This window comes from Lathyrus oleraceus, chromosome 3 (genome assembly GCF_024323335.1).
Source record: "Lathyrus oleraceus cultivar Zhongwan6 chromosome 3, CAAS_Psat_ZW6_1.0, whole genome shotgun sequence".
Taxonomy (NCBI): Eukaryota; Viridiplantae; Streptophyta; class Magnoliopsida; order Fabales; family Fabaceae; genus Lathyrus; species Lathyrus oleraceus.
In genome coordinates this window covers 128,083,465-128,106,682 of record NC_066581.1, presented here as the reverse complement: position 1 = coordinate 128,106,682, position 23,218 = coordinate 128,083,465, and positions in this window count along the sequence as shown.

The window sequence follows — 23,218 nt, the reverse complement described above, 5'->3', positions numbered from 1 at the left end:
TAACAGGTGTTCTTGGTCGTGACTTCTCACTCTTGGTTCCTGTTCAGGCAGGATAGCTGATCAACGTCCGCACCGCTACTCAACAAGACTGAATCAACAGAGAGGTATGGATCAAGTTCAAGCTGAGTTGGCTGAGATGAAGGCTAACATGGCCCAGTTTATGAATATGATGCAAGGGGTTGCACAAGGTCAAGAAGAACTTCGAGCCATGGTTCAGAGACAAGAGGCTGCAATTCCACCAGTCAACCATGCTCCGCCAGAGGGAGGCCCGGTCAATGATAATAATGTTGCTGCTGCTGTACCCATCAACAACTATGCTGTAGGTGATGAGTTGGGGGGTATTCGAATCAACGGTCAACCTATTGCTCCAGATGCCGCTAATGCCAGAGCAGTCCGTGCCCCGGCCCGTAATCCTGCTCCGATTGTTGACAGACAAGAGGATATGTTCACTCTGCTCAGTGAAGACGAAGACGTTCTGGGAAGGGTTGATGAGAGGGATCGTAAAGTTGATGCCCTTGCTGAGAAAATTAGAGCTATGGAATGTCAGAATTCTCTCGGTTTCGATGTTACTAATATGGGGTTGGTGGAAGGTTTGAGAATCCCTTACAAGTTCAAAGCACCGTCCTTCGATAAATACAACGGTACTTCTTGCCCTCGCACCCATGTGCAGGCTTATTATCGAAAAATCTCTGCGTATACCGATGATGAAAAGATGTGGATGTATTTTTTCCAAGATAGTCTATCTGGGGCTTCTTTGGACTGGTACATGGAATTGAAGAGAGATTCTATCCGCTGTTGGAGGGATCTGGGTGAGGCCTTTTTGAGGCAATACAAACACAACATGGACATGGCACCGAGCCGGACTCAGCTGCAGAGTCTTTGTCAGAAATCCAATGAGAGCTTCAAGGAGTACGCCCAGAGGTGGCGTGAACTGGCTGCTAGAGTTCAACCCCCTATGCTGGAGAGGGAGTTGACAGATATGTTTATCGGCACTCTTCAGGGTGTTTATGGACCGGATGGGGAGCTGCCCATTCGGTAGTTTTTCTGATGTTGTCATTTGTGGAGAGAGGACTGAGAGCTTGATTAAAACTGGGAAGATCCAAGATGCTGGTTCCTCTTCTTCTAAGAAGCCGTTTGCTGGGGCACCTCGTCGAAGAGAGGGTGAAACTAATGCTGTTCAATACCGCAGAGATCAGAACAGAAGTCAACGCTGTCAGGTTGCTGCAGTGACCATTCCGGCACCTCAACCTCGTCAACAACAACAACAAAGAGTTCAACAACCGCAACAACAACAACAGCAACGTCCGTATCAGCCCAGACAAAGGATGCCTGATCGACGTTTTGATTCGCTACCCATGTCGTACGCCGAACTGCTGCCCGAACTACTCAGGTTGGGGATGGTTGAGTTGCGTACAATGGCTCCGCCTACAGTATTGCCTCCTGGGTACGACGCCAACGTCCGTTGTGACTTTCACTCTGGGGCACCAGGGCATCATACTGAGAAGTGTCGGGCTCTCCAGCACAAGGTCCAAGATTTGATCGATGCCAAGGCGATCAACTTCGCTCCAGTGCCTAACGTCGTAAACAACCCTATGCCTCAGCATGGTGGGCATAGAGTGAACAATATTGAGGGGAAAGAAGCTGAAGATCTGGTTGTTAATGTTGATGATGTTCAGACTTCTCTGCTAGTTGTGAAGGGCCGTCTGCTGAATGGGGGTGTCTACTCGGGCTGTGATGAGGATTGTGTGGGCTGTGCAAAATCAGAGAATGGTTGCGACCAGTTAAGGGCCGGTATCCAGGGTATGATGGATGAGGGTTGTTTGCAATTCAGTAGGGTTGTAAAAGATCGTGGAACAGTGTCAACTATCACCATTTACTTTAAACCGTCTGAAGGACGTGGACAAAGGGTCGTTAGTGCACCTGCAACAAATGGTACCCCAGTTACCATTTCCGTGCCTGTAACCATCAGTGCTCCAACTACTATCGCCGCGTCTGGAAGAAGGGCTGTTGAGAATAGTAGAGCCGTGCCGTGGAAGTATGATAATGCTCACCGCAGTTACAGAAGGGCTGAAAGTCAGACGAGACCAGTGAATCAACTCCAGTGACAATTGGTTTACCGAATAGAGTTCCTGCAACTGTTGGTCCGGCTGTGGACAATGTAGGGGGTCCAGGAGGTTTTACCAGAAGCGGTCGTCTGTTCGCACCGCAGCCTTTGAGGGACAATAATGCTGAGGCTCTCGCCAAAGCAAAGGGTAAGCAAGCTGTGGTTGAGGAAGAACCTGTCCAGAAGGAAGCGCCCGAGGGGACATTTGAGAAGGACGTGGAGGAGTTTATGAAGATAATCAAGAAGAGTGACTACAAGATTGTAGATCAGTTGAATCAAACTCCGTCCAAGATTTCTATACTTTCACTGTTGTTGTGCTCTGAGGCACACCGTAATGCCTTGCTGAAGATGTTGAATCTGGCTTACGTGCCTCAGGAGATTTCTGTCAATCAACTGGAGGGTGTGATGGCCAATGTGAGCACCAGGCATGGTGTAGGATTCACCAACCTGGACTTACCGCCTGAAGGGCGGAACCATAACAAAGCCTTGCACATCACCATGGAGTGCAAGGGGGCAGTGTTGTCTCACGTATTGGTAGACACCGGGTCGTCGCTGAATGTGCTGCCTAAGCAGATTCTGAAGAAGATTGATGTGGAAGGGTTTGTGCTTACTCCCAGTGACCTGATCGTTCGTGCTTTCGACGGATCCAAACGTTCTGTGTGTGGGGAAGTTACCTTGCCTGTGAAGATAGGTTCCGAGGTATTCGATATCATCTTCTATGTTATGGACATCCAGCCCGCCTATAGTTGTTTATTGGGGCGTCCATGGATTCATGCAGCAGGGGCAGTCTCGTCGACTCTCCATCAAAAACTCAAGTATGTCTGGAACGGTCAGATTGTGACTGTGTGCGGTGAAGAAGAGATTCTGGTGAGTCATCTATCCTCGTTCAAGTATGTTGAGGTGGATGGCGAGATCCACGAAACCTTATGTCAGGCGTTTGAGACTGTGGCTCTTGAGAAAGTGGCGTACGCTGAGCAGAGGAAGCCAGGTGCTTCAATTACTTCTTACAAGCAGGCTAAGGAGGTTGTTGATTCTGGCAAAGCTGAAGGCTGGGGCAAGATGGTGGACTTGCCTGTTAAAGAAGACAAATTTGGCGTTGGTTATGAACCTCTCCAAGCAGAGCAGAATGGTCAAGCGGGTCCGAGTACTTTTACCAGCGCTGGGCTGATGAATCATGGCGACGTCTCTGCAACCGGTAGTGAAGACTGTGACAGTGATTGTGATTTGGACAACTGGGTTCGCCCGTGTGCACCAGGGGGGTCTATCAACAACTGGACGGCTGAAGAAGTGGTTCAAGTTACTCTTCTGACAGAGTAATTTTCTGTTGTTTTGTCATTTTGCATGAAAATCCTACGATCTGCCCAAGGCGTAGTGATTCATTGTAGGGCCTCATCATGTTTTAATGATTATCATTAATGAAGGACATTTTTTTTGAAATCAAACTTTGTGATCCCTGTCTTTCTATTTTTTGTTTTCATCCTTTTTCAAAAACAATAAAAATGGCAATGTTTTTGTTTTTTGTGACTTTATTGAACTCTTTTTTCTAAAACAAAGCATTAAACATGCAGAAGCGATCTTATGGCATTCACTATGAACAGTTCTGTTATGGCTCAGTATGATTTCGACAATCCCATCTACCAAGCTGAAGAGGAGAGTGAGGAAGACTGTGAACTCCCCGCAGAATTGGTCAGATTGCTGAAGCAGGAGGAAAGGGTCATCCAACCTCATCAGGAGGAGTTGGAGGTTGTTAATTTGGGTACTGAGGACGCCAAAAGAGAAATCAAGATTGGGGCTGCTTTAGAGGACTCTGTCAAGAGGAGGCTGATTGAGATGCTGAGAGAATATGTGGAGATATTCGCCTGGTCATATCAAGATATGCCTGGGTTAGATACAGACATTGTGGTGCATCGATTACCTCTTAGAGAAGGATGTCCTTCGGTCAAGCAGAAGCTTCGTAGAACGAGTCCTGACATGGCAACTAAGATCAAGGAAGAGGTTCAGAAGCAGTGGGATGCGGGTTTTTTGGCTGTTACAAGTTATCCCCCATGGGTGGCCAACATCGTTCCTGTGCCGAAGAAGGATGGTAAAGTCAGAATGTGTGTCGATTACCGGGATTTGAATAGAGTGAGTCCGAAAGACGATTTCCCATTACCTCACATTGATGTATTGGTGGATAATATGGCTCAATCCTCGGTATTCTCTTTCATGGATGGTTTCTCCGGATATAACCAGATCAAGATGGCGCCAGAGGACATGGAAAAGACGACATTCATTACACCTTGGGGCATGTTCTGCTATAAGGTGATGCCATTTGGGCTAAAGAATGCTGGTGCTACCTATCAGAGGGCAATGACGACTCTTTTTCATGACATGATGCACAAAGAAATTGAAGTGTACGTAGATGATATGATCGCGAAGTCGCAGACAGAAGAGGAGCACCTGGTTAATTTGCAGAAGCTGTTTGACCGGTTGAGAAAGTTCAAGCTGAGGTTGAATCCGAACAAGTGTACGTTTGGGGTGAGGTCAGGGAAGCTTTTAGGCTTCATTGTCAGTGAGAAAGGGATTGAGGTTGATCCAGCGAAAGTCAAAGCTATTCAAGAGATGCCTGAACCAAAAACGGAGAAGCAAGTCCGTGGGTTTTTAGGGAGGTTGAACTACATTGCAAGGTTCATATCTCATCTAACAGCCACGTGCGAACCAATTTTCAAACTGCTTAGAAAGAATCAGGCGATCAAGTGGAATGATGATTGTCAGAAAGCTTTTGACAAGATTAAAGAGTATTTACAGAAACCTCCAATTCTGATACCTCCAGTTCCAGGGAGACCTCTGATAATGTACCTGTCAGTGACTGAGAACTCGATGGGGTGTGTATTGGGACAGCATGACGAGTCTGGTCGAAAAGAGCATGCCATATACTACCTTAGCAAAAAGTTTACCGACTGTGAAACAAGATATTCACTGCTCGAGAAAACTTGCTGTGCTTTGGCCTGGGCTGCTCGCCGACTGAGGCAGTATATGTTGAACCATACTACCTTATTGATTTCTAAGATGGATCCAGTGAAGTACATCTTTAAGAAACCGGCTCTCACCGGGCGCGTTGCTCGTTGGCAGATGATTCTAACAGAATATGATATTCAGTACACGTCACAAAAGGCCATCAAAGGTAGTATTCTGTCAGACTACCTCGCCGAGCAACCGATTGAAGATTATCAGCCTATGATGTTTGAATTCCCTGATGAAGACATCATGTATCTTAAAATGAAAGATTGCGAAGAGCCTCTTGTCGAGGAAGGACCGGATCCGGATGACAAATGGACACTGATGTTTGATGGGGCTGTGAATATGAACGGTAACGGTGTGGGTGCGGTGCTGATCAATCCTAAAGGTGCTCATATACCTTTTTCTGCCAGATTGACGTTTGACGTCACCAACAACGAAGCTGAGTATGAGGCTTGTATCATGGGGATAGAAGAAGCCATTGATCTGAGGATCAAAACTCTTGATATATTTGGAGATTCAGCTCTAGTAGTCAATCAAGTCAATGGAGATTGGAATACGAATCAGCCGCATTTGATTCCGTATAGAGATTACACCAGAAGAATACTGACGTTCTTCAAGAAGGTGAAGTTGTACCATGTCCCCCGGGATGAGAATCAAATGGCTGATGCCTTGGCTACTTTGTCGTCTATGATCAAAGTTCATTGGTGGAATCATGTGCCACATGTTGCGGTGAATCGACTTGAGAGGCCTGCGTATGTGTTTGCAGCCGAGTCTATTGTGATTGATGAGAAGCCGTGGTATTATGACGTCAAGAACTTCCTCAAGACTCAGGAGTATCCTAAAGGTGCGTCGAAGAATGACAAGAAAACCCTGAGAAGGCTAGCTGGAAGCTTCTATTTGAATCAGGATGATGTGTTGTATAAGAGAAACTTTGACATGGTCTTGCTCAGATGCGTGGACAGACCCGAGGTGGACATGTTAATGCAGGAAGTTCATGAAGGTTCCTTCGGTACTCATGCCGGCGGACATGCAATGGCTAAGAAATTGTTGAGAGCGGGTTATTACTGGATGACTATGGAATCCGATTGTTTCAAGTATGCTCGGAAGTGCCATAAGTGTCAAATTTATGCTGATAAGGTGCATGTACCACCAAGCCCTCTGAATGTCATGAATTCGCCTTGGCCGTTTGCCATGTGGGGCATTGATATGATTGGGAAGATTGAGCCTACTGCTTCGAATGGACATCGCTTCATCTTGGTTGCGATTGACTATTTCACCAAATGGGTGGAAGCAGCTTCCTATGCTAACGTTACCAAACAAGTGGTTACCCGGTTCATCAAGAAAGAAATAATCTGTCATTATGGAGTTCCGGAGAGAATCATCACTGACAATGGTTCGAATCTCAATAACAAGATGATGAAAGAGCTTTGTAAAGATTTCAAGATTGAACATCACAATTCTTCTCCTTACAGACCGAAGATGAATGGTGCTGTAGAAGCGGCGAACAAGAATATCAAGAAGATTATGCAGAAGATGGTCGTTACGTACAAGGATTGGCATGAGATGCTGCCTTTCGCTTTGCATGGGTACCGTACCTCAGTACGTACGTCGACCGGGGCAACCCCTTACTCCCTTGTGTATGGTATGGAAGCTGTCTTACCTGTTGAAGTGGAGATTCCTTCTCTGAGAGTTTTATTGGATGTCAAGCTGGACGAAGCCGAGTGGATTCGAACAAGGTTTAATGAGTTGAGCCTTATCGAGGAGAGACGGCTAGCAGCTGTATGTCATGGACAGTTGTATCAGAGAAGGATGAAGCGAGCCTTTGATCAGAAAGTGCGTCCTCGAAGCTATCAGATCGGTGATCTAGTTTTGAAGAGGATCCTCCCTCCCGGTGCAGATAACAGGGGCAAGTGGACTCCTAATTATGAAGGTCCGTATGTTGTGAAAAAGGTATTCTCCGGTGGAGCCTTGATGCTTACAACTATGGATGGTGAAGATTTTCCGTCTCCTGTTAACTCAGATGTAGTCAAAAAATACTTCGCATAAATTGACCCGCTGGACAAAAAGAAAAAGAGTCCAGGCAAAAAAAAGGGCATCCAGGCGAACCAAAAAACAGAAAGAAAAGGTTCGGGCAAAAATTAGGGATAAAATGAAAAGAATTTGTACACCCGGTAAGTCGAAAACCCGCAAGGGCGGCTTAGGCAAAAATGGGTATCCCGGTGGATTGAAAACCCGAAAGGGCGATCCAGCCAAAAGAGGGATTAAAGCGAAGACTACAGTCTGAGTTGTCTGTACTTCATCGAGCTTTGTCGTCTGCCATCTCGAAAGATGTGATTCGTCCAGTCATTCTTCTCAGAAAGCGAGGAGTTGGGAGGAAAACTGATGATCTGTGAGTTATAACAGAATTGGGAAATAGTGGATGCCGTGTTCACATTGCCATTAGGATAGATTTTTTCCTTTTGTGCGCAATTACCTCTTCCTAGGAATTGCTCCCCAATGTATTTGCCTTTTCAGGCACATTTTCAATCAATAAAAGTCGTTATTCAGATAAATAGCTCTTTGGTTTTTATTTCTATTATTTTGTTTGCAAAAATGACCGAATTTTTGATAAGCATTGCATATAAGAACATGAAGGCTAAACAATAGCTCGCAGGATGATGAAACATTTGAAAATCATTTTGAATGTTGAGGACACTTGAGCGTATCTTGTCCATGTATCCCCTGGGGGCATTTTGTTGTGCTGTTTTTCAGGTTGGCATCTGTGAGGACGTTTCCTCAGCAGACATTTTCCCCAAGCAAGTATGGAAGCTATCAGAGCTATGTTCCCCTGCGGAGACGTCTATGGATAGTGCCTTCTATTCCCCAACAGATCTAAGGATTGCCTATCCCCAGCAGGCCTGTATTTGCCGATTTCCTCCCGAGTGAGGCAGACTCATTGAAATTTATCTCCAGCATTTATCCTATCTGTGGACTGAAGGATATCCCCAGCGGAGTTTACCTTCCCCCAGCAGCAGTGCTATTCTCCAACATGAGTGAGAAGTCGTTGCTCTCCTTGCAGAGTCTCCCCGCAGAGTTGGAGTACCCAATCAGTTTTGGCTCCCCAGCCGGAGTTTTTCATCATTTTTGCATTTTTTGCATTTTTAGTGATCATTGCATCTTCAAACTGCGTAGCATTCCCATTCAATATGGAACATTACGCCATAGAAAAATTCAAACATATGCATTCATGTGTTAACCTCACCAGATCGTATCCCCGGCAGAGGCGGATCATTTCATTCAACATCAGCACAGCAAGTCTGCTACAGTTGCTCTTGACAGCATTCAGGATTGATATCCCCACAGAGGTTTATTACCTCACCCGTTGGTGACAGAAAGTTTGTTTCTCCCCCAGTGAGACCCCCAGCAAGTGGTCAACCTTGCCTTGACATATCTAAAAAGTCATTCTTGTGATACTGGTAAGTGTCATACTAGCACTCGCGTGTGTTTCATTTTTGGTGTCGGTAAACACCATTGTTTCGGTGTCTGTAAACATCGGGTTTTCTCCCCAGTCATCAGTAAGTGTCTGGTCATTTTTGATGTCGGTAAACATCATCTTTCGATGTCGGTAAACATCGAGTCTTTTCTGCAGTCATCAGTAAATGTCTGGTCATTATTTTTGGTGTCGGTAAACACCATTGTTTCGGTGTCGGTAAACATCGAGTCTCACCCCAGTCATCGGTAAATGTCTGGTCATTTTTTGATGTCGGTAAACATCATCTTTCGATGTCGGTAAACAATCGAGTCCTTCGCTCAGTCATCGGTAAATGTCTGATAACTCCCCAGCTAGAAATCCCCAGTAGAGTCATCTGTAAATGTCCTGTCTGGTTTCCGGTTGCGAATATTTGTTTGTATCTCCCCAATAAATTTCTCATTCCCAGTCATCGGTAAATGTCTGTTCGTTTTTTGATGTCGGTAAACATCATCTTTCGATGTCGGTAAACGTCGAGTCTCATCCCAGTCATCGGTAAATGTCTGGTCATGCTTTGTTTCCTTGTTGATAAAATCAAGATCCCCAGAAGTCGTCGGTAAACGTCTTGTCTGATTACACCACAAAGATTTTGTTCCTCCCCAAGTGCGACGCCATCGGTAAATGGCCCCGTATGCTTCGATATCGGTAAATATTGAATGCCCAGTTTTATCCGCCATCGGTAAATGGCCCCGTTCTCTTCGATATCGGTAAATATCGGATCTCCAGTTGCAGTAGCCATCGGTAAATGGTCGGGTTGAAGTTGATATCGGTAAATGTCAAGTTTCTTTGAAGCCACCATTGGTAAATGGTTTTGCTTCCTTTTACATCAGAGTTGTTTCCCAGCAGCCATCGGTAAATGGTCTCGCTGAAGTTGATATCGGTAAATATCAAGTTTCCAGTTTCTAACCATCGGTAAATGGTTTTGCCTTTCTGAAGTTATCAATTGCAGGCGTCATCGATAAATGACGTGGTTCTCCTCGTATCATATCCGGCAGAGTGCAAATTTCTACGGTTCTTGGTATTCAATCCCTGTTTACCCTGAAAGTCTGACAGCCGTTGCTCTCATCCATTCGGGTTCCCAGCTGATTGAATAGGGGCAGCTGTAGCACCTCAAATTTGCACCTATCATTGTACATACATTCTCATATTGGGTCATAACATAACATGGTCCACTGCATAGCATTGCATTGTCCTATTTGCCTCAAGTGCAAGCCAATCAAGAGAATTAGGTCAAACTGGTCAGGAGATCAGTCAGTCAAGCAAGCAAGTGCATTTCTCAAGGAGCCAAGGCCTTAGGGTTGGTCCAACATGTTCACATGACTTGGGGATCCATTTGAAGTGTTTTTCTCAAGGATTGGATGTTCAGAAGTCATCAGTCAATGCACAGTCAGTCAGAAACCCTAAAAAGTCAAACTTGGTCAACTATGGTTGATTTTATGGTTTTGATGGATGGATTTGGTTTGAGAGAGCTTATTCATGTCCCTATAGGCCTCATATATCATGTCAAACACCATCATGGAAGAATTTGAAGCCAGATCAGAAATTTCCAAAAATAGAAACTGGACCTGTAATTGAAACCTGCCAAAAATGGAAAGTCTTGATCCTCAAACTTACATCATGATACAAGCTTCAAATGAATTTTTGCCCAACATGAAAGTTGAAGATCTTGTTCTCCCATTTCCAAAAAGTCCAAGAACACTCAATTCCCATGTATGGTTGGCAAGTTATGATCAAATCATTTTCAGAAATTCTTGAACTTCAAAAGGCCATATCTCTCAAACCATTTGGCCAATTTGGGTGGGGTTTTTTCCTACAAGTCAGATTTGATCCCCTCTTTCCAAATATGTAACCCTCATGCACCAAAACCTCATGGATCAAAATGGCATTTTTTGACTTACTTGAATTAATTTCAAGTGAAGTGAAATTTTGACCTTTTAAAATAACCATTTGTAATCACTTTGGCCATTGGAATATGTTCAGAAATGACATTTGAGACTTGTTGGAAGCCCATTTTCGTGCAGTACACACACCCATCACCTACTTGCTTGAAAATTGGCCAAAAGTACACTTTTTACCAACTCCATTCCACATTTTCATGAACCTTGCTCAGTACCATTAAACATAGTATATATTCATCATTTTTTCTGCTGAAAAACCCTAGCAGCAGCCACGCAAACGCAGAATCCATTCATTCTCTCAAACTTCATTTTCTTGCATTTTTCAAAATCCTTCCAAAAGCTCCAAAGAACTCGACCTGGACATTGTTGTTTCATCACCCAAGCAACATTGTGAGCTTGTTTTCACCATCTTTCCACTACTGTAAGGAGCTTTTGCCCGACTGTTGTTCCAACACATCATCCATGGCAGAACTCGATTTAAGCATCTTCAAGGGTTGCTGAGCCAAGATTCCTCCTCCATCCATCTTGTAGAAGCATAAGGTGCACCTGTTTCAGCCATTGGAGACCAAACAACAACCGTTCCACAACTTTCTTCAAAAACAAGTAAGAACTCGATCTCTCCATTTCTCAAATCCATGATATGTATTGTGTAGATCTTTTGTTCCTGAGCATTTTGATCTTTGAATCGCATGAAATGGTTAGATATTCATGAAGTTATGCTAAAATGAAGTTTGATGTTGATTTGCATTCTTGCTCGATTCATGATGTATATGATGTTTTTAATGAAAATAGATGTTGGATTCGTGTTTGCCATGCCTTGATGATCATTTGTGTGTGTCCAATTTTGATTTCTGGAAAAAATTTGTTGAACACGATTTGAAGGTGATGAAGGTTGTTGCTGTTCATGTTAGCAAACCCTAGGTTTCCATTAGCCTTGCCCAGAATTGGTTTGTACGTGTGCATGGTTACTGTTGGCCCATGAGCCAATCAGATCATTTCCTGGCCGTGCCCAAAACGGCACCGTTTTGATAAGTGAAGTCCAATATTACAAAATTGCCACGCCATGTTAATAAATCCAAATTAATTCATTTTCAGTTCAATATTTATTTCACTTTGGTTACTCATCTTACAAAATTCATAATTCATTCATTTTAATTCCAAAATTCATGAAAATTTTTGCATCATGCCCTGCTTGATCCCTAGTTTTTTATCATGATTTTTGCTGATTTTTTGGATGAGTGAATATTAAATGGCATTAGGGTTTGTAGCATGTGACCAATATTTGTACATTTTGCCAATTCATTTGTGAAATGGTCATGACTCATCCAATGGACTTGAAATTTTTTGAGCATAAACTAGACTCATTCATGTTTATTTTGATATAAAGATCATGAATTTATCTTATGTGGTTTGAGAGTTGTGAATTTTTGAAGTAGGGTGTGACAATTTGTGTCACACCAATGATGTCTAACTTCATGATTTTTGTATCCATGCTTCTAGACCTCCAAATGAATTGATTTTTTGCATGATTGAGATCTTATATGTCTAGTTGGCATGTGATTTTTTGTGGAATTATTTGAGGCATTTCCTAATTGTTTGAGATTTTCTCCCCTGTTTGACCAAAATGTTGACCTCATGTGATGCATGTTGCCATTTCATTTGTGAAATTCTCATACTTTATTAGATGGACATGAAATTTTACATGAGATAACTAGACATCCTCATCTTTGCCATGGTTTTAGTCCCATTCATTTATCATACACCATATCTGATTTATGATTTTTCTAAGTTGATGCATGTTTGGTTGACTTCTTTGAGCATGTTCAAAATTGCTTTGACTTTCTGATTTTCATTGACTGCCTTCCACTTGTCCAAATGAGATGAAATTTGACATGCTTACCATGATATGTGTTAGGATTGATCATGATTTATTTGGTGATTTTTGGAAATGTTTGAGTTGACTTTTGATGCAAGTCTTTCTGTTGACTCCTTTGAGCTCTCATTTGCCATGCTTTGACTTCTTTTGCTTATGAAATGATGATGATGCATGATATGAACATGAACCCAATTGGGATTGTTTCTTGATTGATTAAACATGATTTGGAATGCTTGCCCTTTGCTGTTTTGACTTTTTCATTCTCTTTTGACCCTAGGCTTGCCCTAGTGGTCCTGTTACTCACTTTTGAGCTTGTGTTTTCAGGTTGACCAACAAATGACCAATGAGGCCAATTCTTTTGATATGAGTTTGCTTGAATATCTTTGTCTAACTTGTTTGTTTTGTAGGTGGCTTGGCTCTCAAGCCTTAAGCCTTGTGCCTTGCACATTCATTTGCTTCTGACTGACTGTTGACTTCTGTTTCCTTTTGCTTTGTTTGAGGTTGTATACTAATGTCTGCTTGACTATTTCAGGTGCTCTTAGTTGCTCAGTTCCTTGTGAACTTTTGCTTTGCTTTGCTTATATAAGCAATTTGCATTGAGGTATATTTCTAATCTTCATGTAGTCTGGAAGACCTGGCCTGTTACTTGGCCAGGCACCTGTCTGAAGTCCTCCTTAAGAGGCAATGTTTGTGATTGTTTACATTTGTCCTTGTACAGAGTCAAAGACCTCCTAAGTGAAGAGGCATTGGCAGACCAAGGGATAAGCAACCTATCCCCTGCTAGTCTGTGTGTCACTCACATTGCTCACACTACCTGTGTTGATGCATAATGGGTAAAAGCCCAAGATCCATAGAGTCACTTGTGGATAGAGTTCCCCCATTCTGAACTCCCACACTTTCTGATATTGAAATGCTCTCCCTGGCCAGGGATAAGAGCAATGAGGCACACCCCTCATCTCCTTTCATCTGCTTCACCTTGGCCCTCAATGGCAAGGTTAAGAGCAACATCTACCCAGTTCCAGAGGTTTGTTTGTTGAGGTTGATATGACCCCTCGACTAAAACCTAGCCTTGTTTGAACCCCTTGCTTGTGTATAGTGTGTGCTACCTGTGCTTGTGTGTTTGTTTGACTTGCTTCCTGTGCAAGTTAGGTTTAGTTTAGACTTGCTTCCTGTGCAAGTTAGGTTTTGCTTGGCTTGCTTCCTGTGCAAGTTAAGTGTGTGTGTGGCTTGCTTCCTGTGCAGGTCATGTTTAGGATAGGTTGGCCCTTGTGCCAATTAGCTAGAAACTTTAACTTAGGGACGACTTTGCATGACAACATCTAGGCTCGAGTCGTAGTCTCCCTAGTGTTGTGTCTCCCTCTGTTATCTGGTTAGGCTAGTCCTGTATCCCTGCATAGGGGAACTACGTCGCCCTGATCCTCATACCAGATGAGGTACGTAGGCAGGAGATGAGCTGATCTCTCCGGGCGCCCTTTTTCTTTTTCAACCCTTTATGTCTCCACACTCTTTGTGTGTGTTCGGTTCGGATGCTGATGTAAGTCCAGTGATTGGCTTTCGGGCTCCGCGTTCGCCCTTTTGTTTTGTTTGTGTGAGTTGTTTCTCCTTTTCTGGTTGGAGTCCGACGTAAGTCCAGCGATTGGCAGTTGGTTTCCTGTGTTTGTTTGGTTCGGATGCTGATGTAAGCCCAGTGATTGGCATTCAGGCTCCATGTTTGCCTTTGCTTGTGTTTGTTTGTGTGCGTGTCAGCCGAGCTACGAATGCTCTGATTCTCCTTCGTCCAAGGAGATACGTATGCATAGGATGCGATATCCTAGCGAGCATGTGTCGTTTCCCCAGTCCGAACTACTTCGACTCTGATGTCTATGCCTGATAGACTAAGTAGGCCCAGGATGTGATATCCTGCCGAGTCAGTTTCAGTTTTGTTTTCTTGTGTCTCTTTCAGCCAGTGTGTGTGTGTGTGTGAGCAGTGTTTTAGCAACCATTTATCCTTCCTTTTGTGCGTGGATCCCGTCGAGTACGACGGATGCGTAGGGGTGCTAATACCTTCCCTTCGCATAACCGACTCCCGAACCCATTCTCTTTGGTCGCGAGACCATGTCTTTTCCAGGTTTACTCTGAGCGTTTCCTTTCCCTCTTTTGGGATAAATAACGCACGGTGGCGGCTCTGTTGTTCTTGTTTTCCCGCCGGTTTTTCGCGTGATGCGACACAATAAGGTGTGGCCAGACAGTCTAGGGCCTTCAAAGCCCTAATTCCTCAAGGCATGACTTCATGGAGCTTCCCCAGGCCTTATCTTGGTCTCCAAAGCCCTAATCAGAAGATGGGAATCAGATGAACTGGGTGGCTTCATTGTGCATTCATGACCCTTTAATCTTTACCCTTTGTCATTTTTGCTTGGCCTAACCCTTCTTGGAGCATTGGTTTTGGTCCCAAGTCAATGATTCTATCCATATGGTTGGGGATATGCCTTTGGTCATGATCATATGAATATCCAAATTCCTTATTGTTTCAAGCCATTTATTGGTCATGCCATTGGTACATGGACACTATGTCAAAACCCTAATCTTATGGTCTCATTTGATGGCCTTGTTTATGTACACTATCAGTCAAGTTATTTTTCAAAAGTCCAAATCATAAAACAAAACAATTTGGAAACCAATTTCAAACCATTTGTTAATCCATTTCAATCCATTTCATGTCATTTTAAACCATTACATGTGATTCTACATAAGAAAATACAAAATTTGACATTTTTGACCAATTGTTGACTTTGGTCAATAGTTGACTTTTTGGTCAACTTTGACGAAAGTCAACCCAAGACCCTAACACCCTAAATTTTATCATGATCATCAATCCATTGTCCATTCACAAAGAAAATACCAAAAAAATGAAGTTTTGACCTATTGTTGACTTTGGTCAACAATTGACTTTTTGGTCAACTTTGACCGAAGTCAACCTCCCCATTTTTGACCATAAAAAACATAACCTAACCTAATTTGCCTTGATTCTTCATCCAATTTCCATGTTGGGTTGTGTTTTCTTTTGGTTGCTTCATTTCCAAGTAAATGGTCTTGTTTCAACCTCATGCATACCATGCCTTGTTTGACATGTTGGCTCATCAAATCTTGGTATTTGTCTGCCCTGAACTAGATCCTAATACAACACAATGCAACACCAATGAATCCATCATCCAATTCTTAATTCAAATGCAAGGTACAATGGAGAGATTGAACTCTACCTTGCCTTGTTCTCCCTTTGTTATGCCTGCTGTAATGTTTGGCTTACATCAAGACCATCATATCATCATCATCATGCTAAGACAACCTACAATAGTCATGCAAAAGCACAACAATATCAAGGTATAACAACAACAAAGAAATTCAAGGGTGGAGAACACTTAATAGGGTTCAGTCATGACAACCCCCCACAATCCAAACAACTCCATTTGTTCCAACCCTGTGCCATAACAGCTTGTAGAACTCCATGTGAGTGGCAATCCAAAGCAGCTCAAGTCCATTCCTCTTGCTGCAGCAACTATAACCAAGCCTGTAAAACCAGTTGACAGCATGTTATGAATCCCAAATGAAGGCAAGCCATGAGGAAAGATATAGCTAGTACTTATCCAAGCCAGGAAGAAATTTGCTTGGAGCAGTCCATCAACAGAATCAACATGCACAACTGAGTCCATCATGTATAAATCCTGCAGAAAAGATAACTCACGACCAAAAACTAGCCAAATAATGAAGCAAGTAAAACTATGATTTGCCAGGAAACAAACCTAAGGTCAAGGTCCCAAAGAATTTACCTACAACAGAAGGTTAATGCAAAGCTCATAGCCATAATGCCATGCTGCGAAATTTGAATGTGGCTCATGACAGACGAAGCCAAAACATGGTGGAGTTGCGACCACCTATTACAAACCTTGGCAGTACCAAATGCTGCCCTTTGAGGTGTAACATGCCAGAAATGGTGCAGAGCAGGGCATAACATTAGACTTAGAACAAAGCCAGGTTTGCAGAGGACTTACCTACAGTAGAATAGACAAAACAAAGCTGCTACATCAGTCAGGGGTGAGTAATGCACATGGCTCATCATGTTGTAGCACCAAACTAGATCACAACCATAGTGAATGCCATAAACCATAGCTAAGATTACAAGTGGGTTAGAGCATAACTCACACTATGACAGCATTGAAGCAACCAGACAAACATTGCAGCCAAGCAACCATCCTACTTGATTCATGTACAGCAAGCAACAACATGCCTTGGCAAATCATCAGCAAGCCACTGCATTTAACCAACCAAGTTCATGAGCCTAAAGCAAACCTTTACAAGCAACTAAACAAATGCAAGGTCATGGAGATCTTACCACAAAACTGACCAAGATAGACCTTGTAGCAGACCAAGCATGAACCTGGCCACTACTTAAACTCATATCCAGCAACACCATGAAACCTTGCCTTGAGCCAACCAAGAGTTATGGTGCAACCTGCAGCAAGCATGACCCGCAATACATCATAACACCATGCCAGCATCATCAATGCACAAGCCAAACGAAAAGTTAGCAGCCAAACCATGGGCCATACCAACTTGGCAATACATTCATCACTTGCAATAAGGGTTGCTGCATCACATCTTGGACCTGCAATACCATCATGATACTATAAACAACACTGCACTACATGCTATATACAGGGCATGAAGGAAAAACAAACAATCCATGAAGTACACAAACATTCACATGCCAACCAATACAAAGCCAAGCACAACCTGCAACATGTTATACAGGTTACCAACCCAATTCCACATGACTGCAATTCAACCACAACCAATACCTGCAAACACAAACAACACCCTGTTCCAAACCTGCATCAAAACATCATTGTGTTCAAATAGCCACATTAACCAAGGCAGTGCAAGAGGAAGCAAACAGGTGTGTGTAAACAGTTGAAATAAACATGTGTGAGTTTGTAGAGCAATGATAAAACCCTTACCATAATGCAAGTCATTAACCATTTGGCTTTAGAGGAGAACCTGTGCAGCAGGTCATGACTGAAGGTATTAGAACAAGTCCACTTAAATGACAACCTATAGCAGCCAGTTAAAATCCATTTCATTAAGTCATTAATTAATTAAAACCAACCTAACTAATTGAGTTTCAGCTTCACTAACTAGCTGAGTTCTCAATTAACTCAGTGAGTCAACACCAACTAATTCCATGCCTTATCTAACTAACTTCAAACATGAATCCAAAGCTACCAAATTCCCAAACCTAAGCTCTATTTAGGAAACTCAACTCTCTCATTTTCAACACCCTGGGAACCTTGTGAATCTGTGCAAACTCTCTCTGCAATCTCTTCCCTCATCCTCACCAAAGCTCTCTCGCTCTTTCACAAAAAAGCCATTAAAGCTTCACATTGAAGCTTCAATTTAGCTTGAGCTAAACCACCTCACTCTCACTCTGCATCGATCTAGTTCAGAAGAAGAAGAAAGAGACGAAAAGAAGAAGAAGAAGAAAGAATTAAGGTCAGAAAGCTTACCGGTGGATTCTCCGATCATCTTCTCCGGTATGTCATTTATCATTCCGTATCTTTTTATTGTTCTGAGTTCACCAAGACGTAACACTTAGGTTAGGGAGCGGAACCCCCATAGTATTAGGGATTGATCTCCATCGAGCACCATTTAATTTGAGTTTTAGATGCTAGCTGTAACACCTCAAATTTGCCCTCCTTATTCATGCATTCATTTTTTTAGGTCATTTAACATTTCATATTGCACTTCATCATGTCAATCAGAATTAGCTCCAAGAGGATGTCATCCAAATCACTTTGTGGTTTCCATCTGAAGGATCAAGCTTAATGGGCTCAATACAGTTCAAAATTCAACTATGAAGCCAAAAGTCAACTGTGCAGTGAACTGAGGGCTTTGAGGTGGGGAAATGAGTTGAAGCATCTCAATAATGTTCAAAGGGGGCCTATTCATAATTTTAAACATCTATCTTGAAGATTCAAAGGTCATGGCAAAAGTTACTAAAAATGGAAAATGACCTGTATTTCAAAGTTTCCAAAAATGGCAAGTTTCTGGTTCACATTCAACTTGATTTTTCAACATCAAAGAAGCTTCAAATGGATTTTTGGTGAACATGAAAGTTGTAGATCTTTGTCTCCCCTTTCCAAAACGTCCTATATCATGTCCATCTGATAATTGGTTAAGAAGTTATGGCTAAATGATCACAAAGTATGCATGGAAGTTCAACATGGCATAACTTTTGATTCAAAACTCCAAATTGGTCCACTCTTTTTGCAAAATGCTTGTCATGACCAAGAGATTCCAAATCAAACTTTGCCATGCATGAAAGAAGCTCATATGATCACTTGGTCACACATGTGCATTTTGGAGGGAATTTTGATAATTCAAGTTTGGTTGATCATGCAAGCCAAATACCAATTCCATGATGATTATTGAATGATTTTGAGTGAATTTGAACCTTGCATGGGTATTGTTCACGTGCTACATGGCCATGCTAGGTGCATTTGGAAATTTTGCAATTCACCTCATATCTCTCTAATCTCAATTAACCAAAGCCTAATCCTGATTTCAGTGTGATTAGTGAGTGGTATATAAGCCAAACCCTAACTGTTTTGCAAAAAGAAACAAATTCAGATCTGAAAATTCACATTTCCCTCCAAAAATTCTCTCTCCTCGAATTTCAAAATTCTTCACACAAACCTTCAATCTCTTTGCACATTCATGATCCTGGAAGAATTCTGAGCAAGATCCAACCACTGGCTTGAAGAATTGAGCAGGATTTCATTCAGATTGAGCACATTTACATGTCAATGGAAGCTTGAAATTGAAGCAGACCTAGGAGTTTTCAACGGTTTCTTTTTTCTTAGAGCTTCAAGGCAAGGATATTGGAGGAGATCTGGAACTTTAGAGAGCTTGAACACGCGATTCCAGCAACCTTCACCTCAAGTAGGTTGAAAATTGATCTTCTCTTTTTGCCAATTTCTTGCTAAGATTGTGTAGATCTTGTTATGCTGAGCCTGCTGATAGGTTTAGATCTTGATTTGGCTGAATATTGTGCATGATATGTTGATTTAAAGTTTGGATATCCAAAATGTTTTGCTTCGATACGTGCATGTTAGGAGGAATTAGATGAAATGATTGTGATATTTGGATTCTATGTTGCAAGAGCTTTCGAACCATATATAATTTGTAAGATTCTGGAAATTTTTTCGTGATTCTCCGCCGAATACGGCCGGAGAAGACGACCGGAACTACTGTTCCGGCGTCTGGTTATGTTGCTAGGGTTTATGTTGTGTTGGCGTCCACGTTAGTGTTTGCATGTCATTTCCATTGGCCTTGGCTCGTTTGACTCAGCCACGCGAGCTTTGACTCGCTGAGTGTGCTTGCCACCTCATTAATGAAACAATGCGTTTCATATTAGCTTGCGTGGCTGCTGATTGTTTCGCTTGTGTGTCCATTTCATTGGCCTGTGTTTGTTTGACTATCCTGCGTGTACAATTGACTGCTTAGTGTGCACGCCACTGTGTATTAATGAAACTCTGTGTTTCAGTGTTTAAATCTGAGTCGTGTGATAAGCTTTGCGCGCGTGATCCAATGGCTAGCATTTAATCTTAGTTTATTTGAATTTTGTTTTCCCTCCATTTCATTTCATTATTTCATTTTATTTGTTCAACTTTAAAAAACCATTAAAAATTGAAAAATGCTTCAAATTGATCCCAATTTTTTTTCATAATCTTGTTTTGATCTCTAGTTCTTTATAGGATTTATTTTATATTTGTTTGTTGATGGATTTTTAATTGTGAATTTTTGATTGAACCTTATGCCAAATTGATAAGCTACATTCATTGATTTGTGAAATGCTCATCTTTAATCCAATTGACCTGAATTTTTGTGTGCTTGATCTTCACATGTGCTATGATTTTTGAGCATTGGTTTGGAATTTTTATCATATGATATCACTGTTTTGGACACATGAAGATGTGGTGTGACAATTTGTGTCACATTTTTTGCCTTGCCTTTGTATATTTTTGTTCACCTATCATTTGAGCTCTTCTGGATTTGATTTTTTGCACATTGCTTGTTAATAACATGAGTAGCTTGCATAAAAAATTTCATAGCCATTGGATGCATTTCTATTTTGATTTGGATTTTCTAATTTGATTGTCCATTTTGTGCACATTTGCTTGCCCTTGCTTTACATTGATCATTTGATGCCTTTGCCTTGTGAATTGATGCTAGTCCTTTTGAGGACATCTTGTGACATGTTTGAAATTACTTTGTGCAAAAGATTGAGTTCTATTTTCATCATTTGATTTGGTTTTGAACCTAGTCTTTGTACTAGTGTTTTGTACATAAACTAATTGTGCTTTGTGTTTCAGGTTTGACATTTAGCATTGATGTTTGGTTTGATCTCACTTTGTGAGATACAAATGCCTTTGAGTACTAACTCTTGCTGTTTTGTAGGCTCTAAGTGATGTTCATGAGTTCACTTGAGTGCTTGATCATTGCTCATTGAGTTGTAAATATTGGAAAGTTCCACTGTTTGTCTGTTGGTTTCCTGTCTGAGATATTAACTGTTTGGCTTTTAAACATGTACATTAGTTGCTTGCTAGAATTTGCTTTGCTTAAGCTTTGGAGTGTGGTTGATATACCACTTAGGTAGTTAGCCTCTTACTCCATGTAGTCTGGAAGTCCTGTCACTTTTTTGGCAGGCATTTGGCTAAAGTCCTCCTTAAGAGGCTCTGATTGTGTTTGTTTACCTTTGTGCCAAAGACCTCCATGATGAGGCATGAGATACTTGATAAGACCTCCAAATGAGGCAATTGACAGATAGAAGGGATTAGTAGCCAATCCCCTGTTATTCAGTGTGTCGTTCATTATGCTCGCACTACGTGTTGATGCTCTTGAACATGTACCCAAGATCTTTGTATAGAATCAGTCAAGTGGAATAGGATCCCTCTTTCTGGATCCCCACGCTTTCTTTGAACTGAGCTCACCCAGGCCAGGGTTAAGAGCATGAGGTCTCATCCTCATTTACCATCTTTGATCGGCTTCACCTTAACTCTCAATGTTAGTGGTTAAGAGCTACAGATTACCCTTTACAGTTTGGCTTGTTTGTCGAGGTTGACATGACCCCTCTTGACTAAAGCCTTACCCCCGGATGTTTGAGCCCCTTGTTGGTGTGTTTACTTTATGCATGTTGGTTGTGGTATGGTGTGATCGTTTCCCCATAGGATTGTTAGGCTTCGTATAGTCTCTCGTTTGCATGTGAATTAAGGTAGCACGGTTCCTTCGTCTAGGACTTCCTTTTTGCATGAGCATTCCTAAAACACAAACAAACTCTTTGATTATCTTTTCTTAAGGACACGTTAACTCCTTCTACTACAGGTGAGTAAGTCTCCAAAGGTCGAGCATCCGGTAGATTGCGTAGTAACGTCGCTCATCTAAAAAACACAAAATAACAGAAATAGGTTAGCCGAGCTACGGTGCTCTGATTCTCAATCCTTCTTGAGATACGTATGCAGCAGGGTAGGGCCTGTGCGAGCAATAACTCTTTATTTTCCCTACTTTGATTTTCTCTCTTTCGCATCGCATGTAGGACTTTTTATACACACACTTTAGACATAAATAACAAACGTGGATCCTGTGGAGTACCACAGACGTGAAGGGGTGCGATAACCTTCCCTTCACGTAACCGACCCCCTTACTCGGTTTTTCTTTGGTTCGAGACTTTGTTTTATCCGTTCCCTCTTGGTTATGCAGTACTACCTTTCCCTCCTCTTGGGATAAAAGTACATAGCTGGCGACTCTATTCTTTTTCCGCCACTCTTTTTCGCGTTTGTACCTGGATTCGGGAAATCCTGGGGAGCGACACTAGGGTTCCTCCATGTTTAGGTTCGATTCCACCAACTTTGTGACTGTTTCCCAATTCCTATTCCATATTCATGTTTAGCATTCAGCAACGCATTCACTGGTGGTAATATGTAGTGGTTAGCCAATACCGGCGCCGACGACGGACGCCGACACGGTGATCATAGTGAACGAACGATGAGAGACATAAGCGCGCATTGAAAGAGTTTGAACTCTGTCGACTTGGACAAGTCAATAGAATAGAGAGAGAGAGTTGGGCTTAGTCTCTTAAGGCCCATTAAAATTACTCTTCATACACCATGTATTGCTAATACACCTCCCTAGTGACTTTGGGAAGAAACGAACTTCGGCTTCGTCGGGCCCATTAACGTTGTTACTAATTCCCCCATGCAATTTCAACGTACACCCCCCTGGTTGGGGTGTTGAGACTCTGATTGGGCTCAAGAATCCCATTGTCGCTTTTACTGCGCATACCCCAGTTTTGGACCTTCTTGCTGAATTTAAAAAAAAAACCAGCATTGGGCTTATCTGGCAGCCCATCAACCTGACCTTGGATTCGCACCCCCAGTTTTTTGGACAATGCTTCCTGCACCAAAAAATAGCTTTGGGCTCATCCTGAAGCCCATTAATCCAATTCTGTTCACACCTCTATTTTAATTTCTTTTTTTCTTTTATTTTCTTAATTGATTTTTTGCAATATAACTAGGTTAATTAAGATAATATTAGAATAATTAACTAATTTTGACAATTAGGAATAAAATCTTGATTTTTTAGGATTTTAGTTTTAATTAGGGTTTTATTAGAATTTTAATTAGGACTTTTTATTAGAATTTTAATTAGGGCCTTGATTAGATTTTAATTGGTCATTGGACTCCTTGTCCATCTTTTTAGGACGTCCTGACGACAGTCCACCTCTTCAATCGAGGGTTGTTTGG